The sequence below is a fragment of the Erythrolamprus reginae genome, chromosome 2, assembly GCF_031021105.1.
Source record: "Erythrolamprus reginae isolate rEryReg1 chromosome 2, rEryReg1.hap1, whole genome shotgun sequence".
NCBI classification, from domain to species: domain Eukaryota; kingdom Metazoa; phylum Chordata; class Lepidosauria; order Squamata; family Dipsadidae; genus Erythrolamprus; species Erythrolamprus reginae.
The window spans coordinates 63,222,865-63,238,896 of record NC_091951.1 but is presented as its reverse complement, the minus strand read 5'-3'; positions in this window follow the sequence as shown (position 1 = coordinate 63,238,896).

The following is a 16,032-nucleotide window of genomic DNA, read 5'->3' as shown; positions in this document are numbered from 1 at the left end:
ATTCGATATACCAGTTGTGCACACTGAGGTAGTTTTTTTCCAGCCTAGAATTTTACAGACTTGTTGTATGGTCTATAAACTGGCAGCATACAACAATTAATTATTAAAATTGATTCATCTAAATTTGCAGGGCATGTTTTATGAACAATCAAACCCTCATAAGTGTAGAAATTCAATTCTGTTTCAGACTCAGCAGAGAGATCTTGACATTGCCCTGTTTTGCAACAATCTAATGAAAGCCAACCATTGAATTGCTTCGGTTTTCAAATGTGTAGAAGTGATGTGTAAGAGGAAAGATGAGAAAACATGTGACTTTGTGGTAAAAAATTTAAAAAAATCTTTGAGAAGTTTTGGGAATAGATTTTTTGAGATCCCTAAATGCACTCTTCTTTTTTTTTTTTTTTTTTTTGCAGAAGGCAATTGGACATGTTTTTTCTTCCTGGATGAGAAGCAAAATGTTTTCAAAGAAACCCCCCCCCCCCAGGAAAGTTAAATTGCTTTTTTGGGAGGGGTGGAGACACCTGTGGAACAACCATGACTTGGATGATTAAGAATCTCCATAGAAAGATTTTTAGAAGGTTACAGTCAACAGGTTTCTATTCCATGCACAGATTAAAAATAAAAATTCAACTTCATACAATTGGGATACCTTACGTTAGTCCTAATGAGGGAATCTTGGTCATTTTATGAAATTAAAAGGCTAAGTTTAAATGACATGATGGATTGAGATGGTGCATTGTTCTAACACCATGAAATACAAGTCATTATCTTCATCAGGACAAAATGATCATTGAGATAGATGATTAAAACCTCTACTTTTAGAAAAAGTAAGCCCTGAAACACAGAAGAAATATAAGAAATGTTTAATTTCATGGATTCATTTATTTCACTCAGTAGTTTTATTTTTGAAACATTTTTCAGCCAATTTGTGACAGCTGTTAATGCTCAGAGTTGCAGATAATTGGGGATCCCAATTATAAGTCTTGTGACTGGAGAAAGTGCCAACTTTCTCTTTTCTTTTGGAGTACTTATTAGATGAAACATAGGCTCAAGTCTTTTCTTACATAATATATGCATTTCTTTTATTTTATTTCCTTTAAAAGAAATCCTGAATAATATTCTACTAAATCCCTTCTATTCTGGAACTGAAGCTTTATATGCAGATAGAACCACATCGAGGGGATTACAAATGTGGTAGAAAATTAGCTTTTTAATACATTAGATTCAGTCCAGAAGGGACAAAAACTACTTTAAAGTCAGCATATTTGAGACTAGGTTGTTTCAAGCCAGTGACTTAAAGAGAAATACATTTTTTATTAACTCCAACTTAGTATATTCCAAGTAAAATAGAGAGAAACATAGTCTTTTTTGAATGCATTAAGAATGTTTATCGGCCTCCTAGCCATTTAATTCTGTTCTGTCTTTGGATCAAAGAGAATTCTATTGCAGATTTCAAGGGACATGTAGCTTAACCTTAAGGAAAACACAACAGGACAAAGAAGAAACATCATGAAGTATGCTCTAGAAGGAAGAGAGAGAGATTTTGTGTGTGTGTGTGTGTATACAAGTATAAGCACACTCACTTCTACCAAATCCCCAAATTTATTTATTTTGCTTTACAATATTTATAGGCCAGTCTATTCCTCATAGACTCTGTGAGGTAAATCAAATTTCTCCCTCCTCAAAATAAAAGCAAATACAGATAGAAATTCATTTATTTTCCTAGGATTCAATCATGTCGGACTTTGTATCAGAGTAAAACAATAACTGTGAAGACTTAAACCTAAGATTCTAGGAGAAGACATTCCTTAAAGGATGGGATCTATGTAGAAGAGCCTTCTCTTTCAGATCTCAATAGATAGTTAGAGACTATTAGGAAAAGATGGTCCTGCAGATTTGCAGGGTCTGATCCATGAAGAGAAACTTTGAATTGTTATCTGAAACAAACTTACAACCACCAGAGTTCTTGAAGCAGCTGAGTTTCTTTCTTTCTTTCTTTCTTTCTTTCTTTATTCATTCATTCATTCATTCATTCATTCATTCATTCATTCATTTAATTTATTCAATTTTTATGCCGCCCTTCTCCTTAGACTCAGGGCGGCTTACAACATGTTAGCAATAGCACTTCTTAACAGAGCCAGCCTATTGCCCCCACAAGCCGGGTCCTCATTTTACCCACCTCGGAAGGATGGAAGGCTGAGTCAACCTTGAGCCGGTGATGAGATTTGAACCGCTGACCTTCAGATCTACAGTCAGCTTCAGTCGCCTGCAGTACAGCACTCTACCTGCTGTATATGGCAAATTCATTAATGCCCATATTTGTTTGATCCAGAAGATTTAAAATTAGTTCTAGCTTCCATGTGGCCTTTAAAATAGACCCACAGAAAGCACATACAAGTTCATACAGGAGAAGACCAATGTTTTACTGATATGTTTCTGGGCAGATCTAGTAGTAAACAATATCAACAACAAAACCATTCATTTGACGTCCCAATGTTTGTTGGTGATGATGTTGTTTTGGCCTCCTTTTATGTATCTGTAAAGAAGAGAGCATCCATATTTCCAAGATACCTATGTTGAAAGTATCTCTGATTTAATAAAATGGGAAACATTTCTGAAATGGAGCCCTGAGAAACCTGTCACTTGATCCACTTCTTTTAAACCTCACAGGGAGGGGAGACCCACAACAGGCCATCTCTTAAAGATCAAATGGGCATGTATGATTTCTGGCAAAGTCTTCGGAGAGGGGCGGCATACAAATCTAATAATAAATAATAAAGAGTTGCTTGATATATGTTTATGCTGTGTTGTGGCAGTTAACATTTTGAATTATGTCCAGAAGCCTTTTGGAAACTGATACTTTGGTTCAGAAGAGATGTTATCCTTGCTTGGCATGTCCCATGCTTTGGGAGTCTCACTGACACTTGTGCCAATTATACCTTCTGGAACATCTCCATATGCAAATAGTGATTTCATTCTTATAACCTGTGCTGATAGCTAGTCCTCCGATGATCTTGCTATAGGATTTCTCAAAGCCTCAGCTTTATCAAGAGAGGCTGTGTATGATCCTTCTTTGTCACTGTAAACATGATGAGGCATAACATGTTTGCTTATATTTAGATATAAGATTGCCAAGAGTCCTCAGAGAGGGACGGCATATAAATCCGATTAATAAATAAACTATTGTGAGTGAATGCATTATTTTTCATTCTCATTAAAAGCATGCAATTTCCCCATCTTCTGTTGTTTAATTCCTTAGGGTTTTTTCAGATCAGAAAGTCTAAGAAGTCAAGGAAGTTCAACATGAGGTTCAACCAAGTCCAGCTCTAGGCTAAGCTATCGTCAATCTAAGGGTGCCAGATATTAAAAAGTGCCAATATTGAAAAAGCAAAATAAATAAATAAATAAATAGATAGATAGATAGATAGATAGATAGATAGATAGATAAATAAATAAATAAATAAATAAAACAGTAATGTGAGATAGTGCTCCCACTCAAGAGTTATATGTAATTTTTCAGAACTGTTACCATGTGACAACAATAGGTAGTAATATAATTAAAATTATTCACTGTGTAAATTGGGTGAAAATGTCTGATGAAAGAAAAAAAAGTACAAGCTAAAGTCTTGAAGGACAAAAGAAACAAGAGGGTGCCTTTTTGAAATTTCTAACAAAATCAGAAAATAAACCAAACCACAGGGGATGTCGGAATATGACTTTGCCTGGGGCGCCAATGTGTCAAGAGCGCACCCTTGGTCCAATCTAGAGCAACGAAACAGGAAGCACCAACTTATGCTTAGTAACATAGAAACATAGAAACATAGAAGACTGACGGCAGAAAAAGACCCCATGGTCCATCTAGTCTGCCCTTTTACTATTTCCTGTATTTTATCTTACAATGGATATATGTTTATCCCAGGCATGTTTAAATTCGGTTACTGTGGATTTACCAACCACGTCTGCTGGAAGTTTGTTCCAAGGATCTACTACTCTTTCAGTAAAATAATACTTTCTCATGTTGCCTTTGATCTTTCCCCCAACTAACTTCAGATTGTGTCCCCTTGTTCTTGTGTTCACTTTCCTGTTAAAAACACTTCCCTCCTGAACCCTATTTAACCCTTTAACATATTTAAATGTTTCGATCATGTCCCCCCTTTTCCTTCTGTCTTCCAGACTATACAGATTGAGTTCATTAAGTCTTTCCTGATACGTTTTATACTTCAGACCTTCCACCATTCTTGTAGCCTTCTTTTCTTTGAAAGAAAATCTAAAATTCTTATTTCAAAATTTTCTTTGGTACTAAAGTAGAAAAACAAAGTAGAAAATGACTTGAGAGTTTTGCTCAGGGGTTTTATAGTAGATTGAAGTCCATCCTGATTTGCACAAGGTTTTCCTTTCTCCCAAGTTTGGCTGGGCTGAGTTTCTAAATAAGTTTTGACCTTTTTGATTCCTTAAGCAGTGTTTCTCCCCAGCAATGAAATAGCACAGGTGAAATTTATTTCTGATGTAACAGTGAAAGAAAGTTCCTACTTATAACAAAAATGGCTAAAACTTACTTATCTTTTGATATGTATATCAATTTCTCCTCTAAATAGTACATGAGATAAATGATAAAAGCCATGATGGCATAGTGGTTAGAATGCAGTATTGCAGGCCTACTCTACCAACTACCAACAGTTTGATCCTCAATGGTTCAAGGTTCACTAAGTATTTTATTTATCTATCTATCTATCTATCTATCTATCTATCTATCTATCTATCTATCTATCTATCTATCTATTTGATCTGTATGCCGCCCCTCTCCGCAGACTCAGAGATAAAATTTTATCATTTTATCCTTCTGTGGTTGATTAAATGAGGAGCCAGATTGTTGGGGGCAGTATGTTGACTGTTTAAACCACATAGAGAAGTCTGTAAGGCCCATTGAAGTGGCATATAAGTGTAAGTGCTATTGCTAAATGTTAACTACAATATTGTGGGTAGGCATACTAGTGTGCCTACCATCCCTGTCCAAAGGTTCCCTTTTATTTGTACCCAAATATGTATTCAAATAATATTATATTTATGTACAGTATGTTATCAAATACGTACTTGACAAGATAGATAGATAGATAGATAGATAGATAGGTAGGTAGGTAGGTAGGTAGAAGAACACCAATGGTTTCTACTCCAGGAGTGTTTCCTTTTAAAAAAGGAAAAGACTGAAACAGTAGAGCAACTTGTTTCAAGCCAACCCCTGAGCTCAGAACAAAGTTTTGACTTCTGCTCCATTAAGTCACCTTAAAGTTAAGACTTTGATAATTAAAAGCAAATGTACACAGACACTTGCTAAGACTCATATGAATCTTTGATGTACCAATATGAATTTACTGTAGGCATACTTACACTGTTCTTCCGTAAATTGACTTTAACAGAGGTGCAGAGAGATAACCTGAATTCACTCTGGAAATGATGAATCCCACATTATACTTAGAATCCCACAGCTGCACTTAGTAACATCATAAGTGAATGAACATGTACTTTGGAAGGTATTTTAAGATTTTACTAACAAAGAAAGATTTCTAACTTTTAGATTCACATTCAAGTTTTTCTTGCAAATGTCTATTTTACCCAAGACCTACTTATAGCTAAAAATAAGGTGGGATATTGTCCAGGGCAATTTAACAGAAACTATCAACTAAGTAGGCAAGGACACTCCTGTCCAGCCAGGTAAAAGGGACAGAATGATGGCAGAGCTTGAATGAAGAAAATTAATGGTCACTTAACTAAGTATCTAACTTGATCACTTTTCTATCTGCTGTTCTAAGTCCACTTAGTTAACTATTTGCATTCTTCAGAAGGTTCGTGGAAGAAGCAACAAACTAAAAGTTTCCTAAGAAGCTGGTATCAGTCAGCCCAGATTTTGGGGGTCACTAGAGATTATTATTATTATTATTATTATTATTATTATTATTATTATTATTATTATTATTATTTATTGGATTTGTATGCCGCCCCATCCGCAGACTCGGGGCGGCTAACAACAATGGTAAAACAACATGAACAATCCAATTAATAAAAACAACTAAAAAACCCTTATTATAAAAAACCAAACATACACACAAACATACCATGCATAACTTGTAGTAGCCTAGGGGGAAAGGTAGATAGATAGATAGATAGATAGATAGATAGATAGATAGATGGATGGATGGATGGATGGATGGATGGATGGATGGATGGATGGATGGATGGATGGATGGATGGATGGATGGATGGATAGGTAGGTAGGTAGGTAGATATGGACAATAAGAATGTCCTCTTGCTCCCTGCAGTGCCCGCTGCTTTCCTGTTCTTCTCTCTTATTTCTTTCCCAGCCTACCTTTTGTCTCTTACTTCCCCATTTATTCAGCATGACTCTTAACCATCTCTTAACATCGGGAGGAGAATATATATATGGAAATTTCTTCTTAGTTCTAGGTTGTTTCTCTCCTTGTTTAATGTCTTGTGTTCTGGTGCTTTAAAAAAATAGGTTGACCACTTCTTTTTGTGGCAGCCCCTCAAATATTACACAGATAACAAAGTTATCATGTCACTCTTAGTCCTTCTTTTCAGTAGACGGGTCATAGCTAATTCTTGCAAATGTTCTTCATATGTTTTAGTCTCCAGTCCCCTAATCATCTTTGTCACCCTTCTCTGTATGCTTTCCAGAATCACAACATGTTTTAATATTGTGGTGAACAAAACTGGATGCAGTATTCCAAGTGTGGTATTACTAAGGCTTTATAAATCAATACTAATACTGCATATTATTCTATATAGAATGCCAGAAAACAAGAGGGGGGTAAATGTTGCTTCAAACAGAGAGAAAAAAAGGAGCATCTGGAAACTAACTGCAATATATCAACCATCACACCAATGGGTCAGCCAGTTTGATATGATATCTATACAGATTTTGGTGAATATCATGAAGGCATTATTATATAATCATGCTGAAAGCAATGGATTGATGAATAAAAGCAGCCTTAATTTCTTCATATTATACTAGCATTTAGCAATAGCACTTAGACTTGTACATTGCTTTACAGTGCTTTATAATCCTCTCTAAGAAGTTTACAGAGTCAGTATATTTTCCCCAACAAACTGAGTCCTCATTTTACCGACCTCAGAAGGATGGAAGACTGAGTCAACCCTGAACCTAGTTAGATTTGAACTGCCAAATTGCAGGCAGCTGGCAGGCATCAGAAGTAGTCTGCAATATTGGACTCTTACCTTTGAGCCACTGTGGCTCATGAATTAGGTAATTTCTGTAATAGATAATCAAAATACTGTAAACATCAGTCAAGAGTTCTTCAGAGAACTTTTGCTGAGTCTTCGGAAAGGGGCGGCATACAAATCTAATTAATAATAATAATAATAATAATAATAATAATAATAATAATAATAAAAATAATAATAATAAAAATAAATAAATAAATAAATAAATAAATAAAATAGAGAAATCACTCAGATGCCAGAGTAATTTTATTTGAATAGAGGGAATTTTATATAGATCTTACAAGATTGTACAGCTCTGAGAGTCTGTGTGAACTCAGTTGTATCAAACAAAATACCACACATAAATTATTTGGTTGATGAAGTTCCCTAAGGATATTCTGAATAGACAGGTGCATGAAGACCCATTTCATACAGACACCCTGTTGCTTGATCTTCAAGTTCCAAATACATCCAACAGTAACAGATTCCTGGTCTGTGGCTTACATCTGTGCAGAAATGTACGGTTTTGCATTATTAATATCATGTTCTCCTGCTTTTTTAACTGTGTCCATTTTCTAATTCTTCATTTCTTGTTTCCAACATGAGATTTTTAGATTGTAAGCTCCATTGGGCAAGAGCTTGCTTACTTGAACATTGTACAGTGCCATGCCTAATTAACTTCCTCTCAAATTATATTTTATATTTCTTCTTCATTAAAAATGGGTTCTTAGAAGATGGTAGTTTCTCCCTCTTTCTTTTTTGAAAGAATATTTATTCTCACTTCTAAAAGGAACCAATAGCTCAGTTCTCTGAAGTTCCTGATAAATCTCTAATAATGAAGTTTGACAGTAATGTTACCACCTTAGGATATTTTTAGAAAAATGCCAGGAGAAATACAGATACACACATACACACATACACACATTTTTGTTTCATTGGTCACAGACACAAAAAGTGGCTCTTTGCAGCGATGATGAAGTATTTTTCAGAAAGAATGCAAATGGCGGCCTACCTCCAATGTTCATTTTATGCTGTATTTTTATCTTCACATTGTAAAATTAAAATCTGTTTTCCCACTGAGAAATGAACAGAGAATAAAAAAGACCTCAAATCAGAAAATTGCCTAGTTATTTTTCCTTTTGATGGCTTTTGATGAGATTTTGAAACATGGTTTCAAATAGTATACCATGCTGCATAAAAGTTTATTCAAAACTGTGTAAATCTGTGGAATGATTACATTCAAAGAGATAAAATCCCTAGAAAGTACTTTGTACTTTGTGTTCTTTAGATGTTGTGTCATAACAGACTCTTTGTGTGTTGTGTGTGTTTGTTAAGTAAAACATGAACATTTATATCAACAAGCAGGTGTGTTTGAAAGCTTTTCCAGTGACTAAAAGAATACATCTTCCCTTTTCCACCCAGCAATTATCTGTGTTGACAGTATGACAAATGGAAATACAAATGAATTATGTAAACCAAAAAATGTTTATGTTTGCAAATAAACCAGGAAAGTGGCTAGCATATAAATTATGAAAAGAAAAAGAAAAGGAAATCATACTAAAATTATAAGAGGGAGATGGTGTATTAATGGACAAGGCATCAATGTTATTCCAATTTGTATAAAGTAGGTGACATATCTCTAGAGAAAATAGATAAATTTATAAAGAAACAAAACTTACCAAAGATTATAGAGGAACAGAGACCAATTATGAACAAGTCTATAACAATAACAGAAGTTTCTGAAATTATAAAAAAGATTAAAGTAGGGAAGGTACCTGGAGCAGATGGATTAACAGATTCTTATTATAAATGTTTTAAGGATGAACTTTTACAACCTTTACAAAACATGTTGAACTATATCCTACAGGGAGGAAAGATGTCAGAGGGTTGGAAACAGGCCAATATATTCTCTATGTCTAAAGAAGAACAAGATTTGACTTTAATCAGAAACTATAGGGCAGTGATGGCAAACCTTTTTTCCCTCAGATGTCAAAAAAGCATGCACTTGCACTATTGTTCATGCGCAAGTGTCCATGCCAATAATTCAATGCCTGAGAAGGGTGGAAAAAAGCTTTCCTCCCTCCCCCCGGGAGCCCTCCAGAGGCTGGAAACAGTCTCTCAACTCTTGGTGGGCATGTGCTTCACCCTCCCCAGGCTCCAAAGGCTTCCCTGGAGCCAGGGGAAGATAAAAATGCCCTCCTCCACCGACCCACCCCTCAGAGGCTCTCTGGAAGCCAAAAACGCCCTCCCAGAATCTCTGTGCAAGGCAAAAATCACATGCCGGCACACACATGCATATTGGAGCTGAGTTAGGGCAACGGCTCATGTGCAGCGGATATGGCTCTGTGTGCCACCTGTGCACGTGTACCATAGGTTCGCCATTACTCCGAGTCTTCAGAGAGGGGCAGCATATAAATCTAATAAATTAAATTAAATTAAATTATTACTATAGGGCAATAATCATTATTGAATAATATCTACAAGTTGTTCACAATGATTCTAGCTGACAGACTAAACATAATTTTGCAGGAATATATTCAGTGAGGATCAATGTAGGTTTTTTTACATAAAATATAGTTAAAGAAAAATATTTGAAATAGGCTGGAAATTTTTGACCGTTTGAGCCATATTATTAAAAGTAAGCCTTATTGATTTTCTTTGTGGTAGGGAAAGCCTTTGACCATTTTAACTGGGCTTTCCTGTTCAAGGTTTTGGAAGATATGAATTTTGAAGAGAACTATGGATAAGATCAATTTAGACTTACTGAAATAATTGTTAATTGAGATCTAACAAAACCTTGTAAAATACAAAAAGGAAAAAGACAGGAAGGATTGTTGTCTCTTCTCTTATTTATTTTGGTTCCTGAAAAACTAAGCAGAGATATAAAAGAAGATGAGAAGACTTTGAGAGTAAATATTTTAAAGAAGTTTATAACTTAAAGGCTTTTGCAGATGATTTTGTATTGGTTTTGGAAGATCCTTTAAAGTTAATTGAAATATTAATGGGCAAATTAAAATAATTTGGTTCATTAGTAGGATTCAAGATTAATAAGCAGGAGATGAAATTGTTAACAAAACTATAAAAATAGCACATCAAATAGAATTGATGAATAACAACACTGTCATTGCTGGAAAAGATTTATGTGATTAAAATGAATGTCTTGCCTAGAATGATGGTTTTGATTCAGACAATATCTTTTTTGGCAAATGGTGATGCATCATTTAAAAAGTGGCAAAAATATGCATCTAAATTTGTGTGGCATAGTAAGAAACCATGTTTTAAATATAAGTTGTCCTAGATGCAAAAGAACGAGAAGAGTTGGATTTATTATTTGAAATTGTATTTTGCAGTCTGTTATTTGGTCTGGATGAAAGAGTGGCTGCTGCTAAGAAATAGAAGGCTCTGAGAAGGACATGATGTCAGATTTGTGTGTAATGGATATTTGTGATATCAGAAAGTCAAGGTTACTGTAGATTCTAAAAATCATTGTTAGGCATGTCATATGAAGCATATTGAATAGTTCTCAAGCCATGTTGTACCCTCAAATACTTTTGTGACTCTCAGCACAAGACAGTTTGTAGATGAGACATAATAGGCAAATAAAAAATGGTTAACAGATCATGAGATACATGTCAACTTATGACTACAGTTAAATCAACTGTGTACAATGGATGTAAACTTAACAAGGAGAGAAGTGACCTAGAACTAAGGAGAAATGTCCCAACAGTGAGAACAATTAACTAGTGGAACAGTTTGTTTTCAAAAATTGTGAGTGCTTCATCACTGGAGGCTTTTAAGAAGAGACAGGACATCTATTTGTCTGAAATAGTGTAGGGTCTGCTGCTTGAACAAAAGGTTGGAATAGAAGACCTCCAAGTGCCTTCAAACTCTATTATTCTGTGTTTTAAATGTTTGAATTGTTAATTTAAACAAATTTAAGCAAATTTTCCTGCAGCAAGTTAGTCTTGGCGAGTTGTTCTATAGTGAGTTGGCCATGGGCAGTTTTGGCTGTAGCATGTTGTCCCATTCCCATCTCAAGAGAGTCAGGATTGACTCCCTCTTAAGATCTATAGAAACTTCTCAATCAGTTCCCATGCTAAGACTGATAGTCTGGAGAGTTTATGTAATATAATAAAGTAGTGAAATATAATGAAGTAATGAATCTTTCATATGTGGGCCTGGTTGCTTGCGCCTACTATGTAAGAATATATTTACAGTGGTACCTCGAGATACGAGTTTAATTCGTTCCGGACCTGGGCTCTTAAGTCGAGCAGCTCTTATCTCGAACGACTTTTCCCCATAGGAATTAATGTAAATAATTTTAATTGGTTCCAGCCCTCAAAAAACTCACAAAGTTAGTCTAAATTATGCAGAAAGACATGTTTTTAATGAAGAAATGTACATGTACATATAAATGAATAATGAAGTTTCTTTCACTTAACTTGTAAACTTTCTTAAACTTTTAAATTTACATATGTTCAACTTCTCTGCCACCCAATCCTGTAGGACAGAGGTCCCCAACCCTTTTTGCACCAGGGACCGGCTTTAAGCGATCAAGAGAGGAATGGGTGAATGAATGGACGGAGGGTGGGAAGGAAGGAAAGAGGGAAGGGACAGGAACAGAGGAAGGAAGCAAGGAAACTTATGAAAGGGGAGAGTAAGAGAGGAATGAGTGAAGGGAGGGAGGGAGGGAAGAAGGTGGGAAGGAGAAAGAAAAGAAGAAATAGAGGAAGGGAAGGTAAAAGAGAGAAAGAAAAAGAGCAAGAAAGAAAGAAAGAAAGAAAGAAAGAAAGAAAGAAAGAAAGAAAGAAAGGGGGAAGGGACAGGAACAGAGGAAGGAAGCAAGGAAACTTATGAAAGGGGAGAGTAAGAGAGGAATGAGTGAAGGGAGGGAGGGAGGGAAGAAGGTGGGAAGGAGAAAGAAAAGAAGAAATAGAGGAAGGGAAGGTAAAAGAGAGAAAGAAAAAGAGCAAGAAAGAAAGCTGCAAGCACCCCCCCGAGCCCCCCAGGCCGGCTGCAACCTTTTAAAACACGCGCGCCGCTTCGCAGCTGTCTCCTGAAGCCGAACGTGGAAGTTAGCGTTTGGCTTCAGGAGACAGCTCCTTGGCGCTTGTATCTCGAATTTGGGCTTGTAAGTAGAACAAAAATATCTCTCCCCTCCCAGCTCTTATCTCGAGTTGCTCTTAAGTAGAGCAGCTCTTATGTCGGGGTTCCACTGTATAATGAAAACAATGGAATTTTCTGAGATTGCTAAAATGACCTCTTTGAGAGAAGACAATATCAGTCTTAGCATGGGAACTGATAGAGAAGTTTCTATAGATCTTATAAACATTTTTTGTAAAACAGAAAAAAAATGAAACTTGTAATGTATGGTTTTGATAAATAGATGAAATATATTATAGGAAGATGTGAGTTATCTTATAATCATACAGCAAGAGATAAATTTATAATTGTAATTATAACTACTGTAGAGAACATTGAAAATTATTTCATGTTTTTTCTTTCTTTTTCCTTTTCCTTTCCTCCCCATCTTGCACTTTTAACTTTCTTTTTGGTTTCTTTTTTTTATGTTTGATTTGTTCATGATTTGTCCCAGAGTCCTCTGGGAGTAGGGTGGCATATAAGTCCAAATTAATTAATTAATTAATTAATTAAATGATAATTGCAACAAGATTACTGTGTTTTTCAGTGTATAAGATGCACCCTTTTCCTCCCTAAAAGTGGCTGATAATAAGAGTGCATCTTATACTCTGAATGTAGCTCCCCCCCCCCCGGCTATAACTAGCGGCTAATGATTTTCCCAGCTCTTACCTTGCAGGCTCTTTCATTGTTTATCTTGGAAAATAATGTTTTCCAAGTCCCAAGGCAGGGGTTTTTTTCATTACTGTAACTTGCTCTGAGTAAGTTTCTTTCCAGCCCTAACCAGGTGCTAACGATGTTCCCAGCTCTTACCGGCTTGCAAGCTTTTTCATTGTTACTCCCTGCGAAGAATGTATTCCAAACCCTGTCTTTGTAAGGTTTCTTTTTCATTGCTTTACTTGTTCCAGATATTTCTTTCCAGCCCTAACCAGGTGCTATTAATGTACCCAAGCTCTTTCATTGTTACTCTCTATGAAGAATGCTTTCCAAGCCCTAAGTCATTGCAAGGTTTATTCTACTGCTCTACTTGCTCATACTATTTCCTTCCAGGTGCTAATGATGTTCCCAGCTCTTACTGGCTTGCAAGCTCTTTCAATGTTACTCTCTCAGAATACTTTTTAAAGCCCTTAACCAGGGGATAAAATAATGTGCTGAAGCTGACCAGACTAAGGATGCTACCCAGATGAATACCTGGTAAGCAGATTCTTTTCCCTATTTTCCTCCCCAAAAACTAAGGTGTGTCTTGTATTCCGGTGTGTCATATACTCCGAAAAATACGGTATTAAACAGGTAATTTCCCATATCTTTATATTAGCTTGTATTAGTGTTCACCTTCCTTTTAAAAAATCTGTATAAAAGTCTACTATGCCAGTGTTAAAAGAATGTTCTGGGTTGCTTTCAAGTCTTGTTGCAAAAGAATGACACTGGACATATTATTTGAAGAGGAGATGAGCATAGAAATAAAGCTTAAAAGTAGCTACAAATGGGAGCATAGAGGCTAGAACTATATGTAGGAAAGGTATTTTTTGTAGGTTATGGGTACATCTGTGAATGTGCTCTCTGTAAGATTTAATTTGGTAGACGTACAGCTCCAGTGAAAATGTTCTTATCTAACTTTGCTCAGTGTGTAGATCTTTTCTCATTGATGCCTCTGTGTACTCAGGGATAGTCTAATGAAAGGATTTTCCCTCTCTGTTATTAATGGTACAAGTGAATTACTTTAAACTGGTCAACAATTATCAGAGGAAGAAGTGGATTAGTGAACTTTGCAACATTATTTTCTAGTTTTGGTTATTTGTAGGTGAGGTTAATAATTAAAAGGAGGGTTAAAGACAGTACATGAATAAACCTAATTTTGAATTAAAACTCTTTCCCTAATTATTAAAATACTTCCTACTCCAGACATTTCCATTTTTTTCTTTACTTTCTTGAGTCTCAGTTAGCTAAATAAATCAAGCTGCCTCCTATTCCTTCTCATTCAATTCCTGAGTGCCAGGAACTATTTTATTGTTACCAGAAATGCATCAGCAAAGTTATTCTGGAACAATAATGAAAGGATATAGGTAAAGTGCTTTAGAGCAAGTATACCAATTCTGGAGTTCTAGAATCCATTAGGTGGGTAAAATGAGGACTCCGATTGTGGGGGCAATATGCTGGCTCTGTTAAAAAGTGTGGCCCAGAAACTAAGGAGAAGGGTGGCATAAAAATCGAATTAATAATAATAATAATGATGATGATGATGATGTAATAAATATAGCACTATAGTATCAGTTTGAAGTGGTGAAGAGAGTGAAGTGGAACCAAGAGTCTCTACATGAGAATGATAGAGGAAAATGCAAAAGCTGGCTTCAAATGCAACATTAAAAAATTAATACCCTGACATTCAGTCCCATCACTTTCTAGCAAATAGAAAGGGAAGAAATGGAAGCAATGAATATTTTATTTTCTTGGGCGCCAGGATCCCTCCACATCAAGAAAGCCATTCTGGAATACTACGAAAGTTGTTCTGCATCTTCTCCCTTAGAGGTGACTGCAGCCATGAAATTAGGAAATGCTTGCTCCTTGAAGACTTAGAGAGCATATTAAAAAGCAGAGACATTATCTTGGTGACAAAGGTTCACATAGTCAAAGATCTTCCCAGGAGTAATGTATGGCTGTGAGAATTGGACCATAAGGCAGGCTGAGTGCCAAAGAATTGACATTTTTGAATTGCGATGCTGGAGAAGACTCTTGAGAGTCCCGTGGACTGCACAGAGATAAGATCATCAATCTTAAAGGAAATTAATTAACCCTGATTGTTCTTTGGAAGGACAGATACTGAAGATGTAACTCAAATACTTTGGCCATCAAATGAGATGGCAGAGGATGAGATTGTTAAATAGTATAACAGAAAAATATCAGTTTAGGCTATTAATCAAGATGATCAATTGGTCAAGATGATCCAATGTAATATATTAGTTTCTTAAAATCTTGGCTTCAAAACCTGATTCTAAATTTCTGTACATTAAAAACATACAGCTTTGATTTGAGTTTCAGTGGCTGAGGTGCTTGCTTCTGGAAAATATTCAAAAATTTTCCATACAAAATTCAAGAAAAACGGGAGTGGATAAGATGTGCCTAGCATGAAAAATTAGCTCTTATATCTTATAATATATCAGGATATTATAAGATATGGGAGAATTTCTATAAGTGGTTAAAAGAAAGAGAGGATAAAATAAAATAAATTATATAGAAAGATAGCCCAAGATTAACATATAAACTTATAAGAAAAGTATTCAAGTATGAAAAATATGTGAAGCAATATGTTAACAAAAATAAGGTAAAAATCTATAAATCTCCGATCGAAATTCTGAGTGAGAAGGGAATGTAAATACATGTTTAATTTATGTTTTTTTCATTTTGTTTGTCTTTGTTATGTCAGTCTACGTTTAAATCAAAAACAATTAAAAAATTAAAAAGAAAAAAAAAAGAAAAATCGGCTCCAAAACTGAATTTTCTGAAGATATCTAATGATTGTGTGACTCTGTGGTCTCATTCCCAAATCCCCAAAATTTTAACCTTAAACTATCTACTGTTGACCTCACCCCATCCTATCATCCCTGTCCAAATGTTCCCTTTTATTTGTACTCATTTTATGTATTCAAATAATATTATACT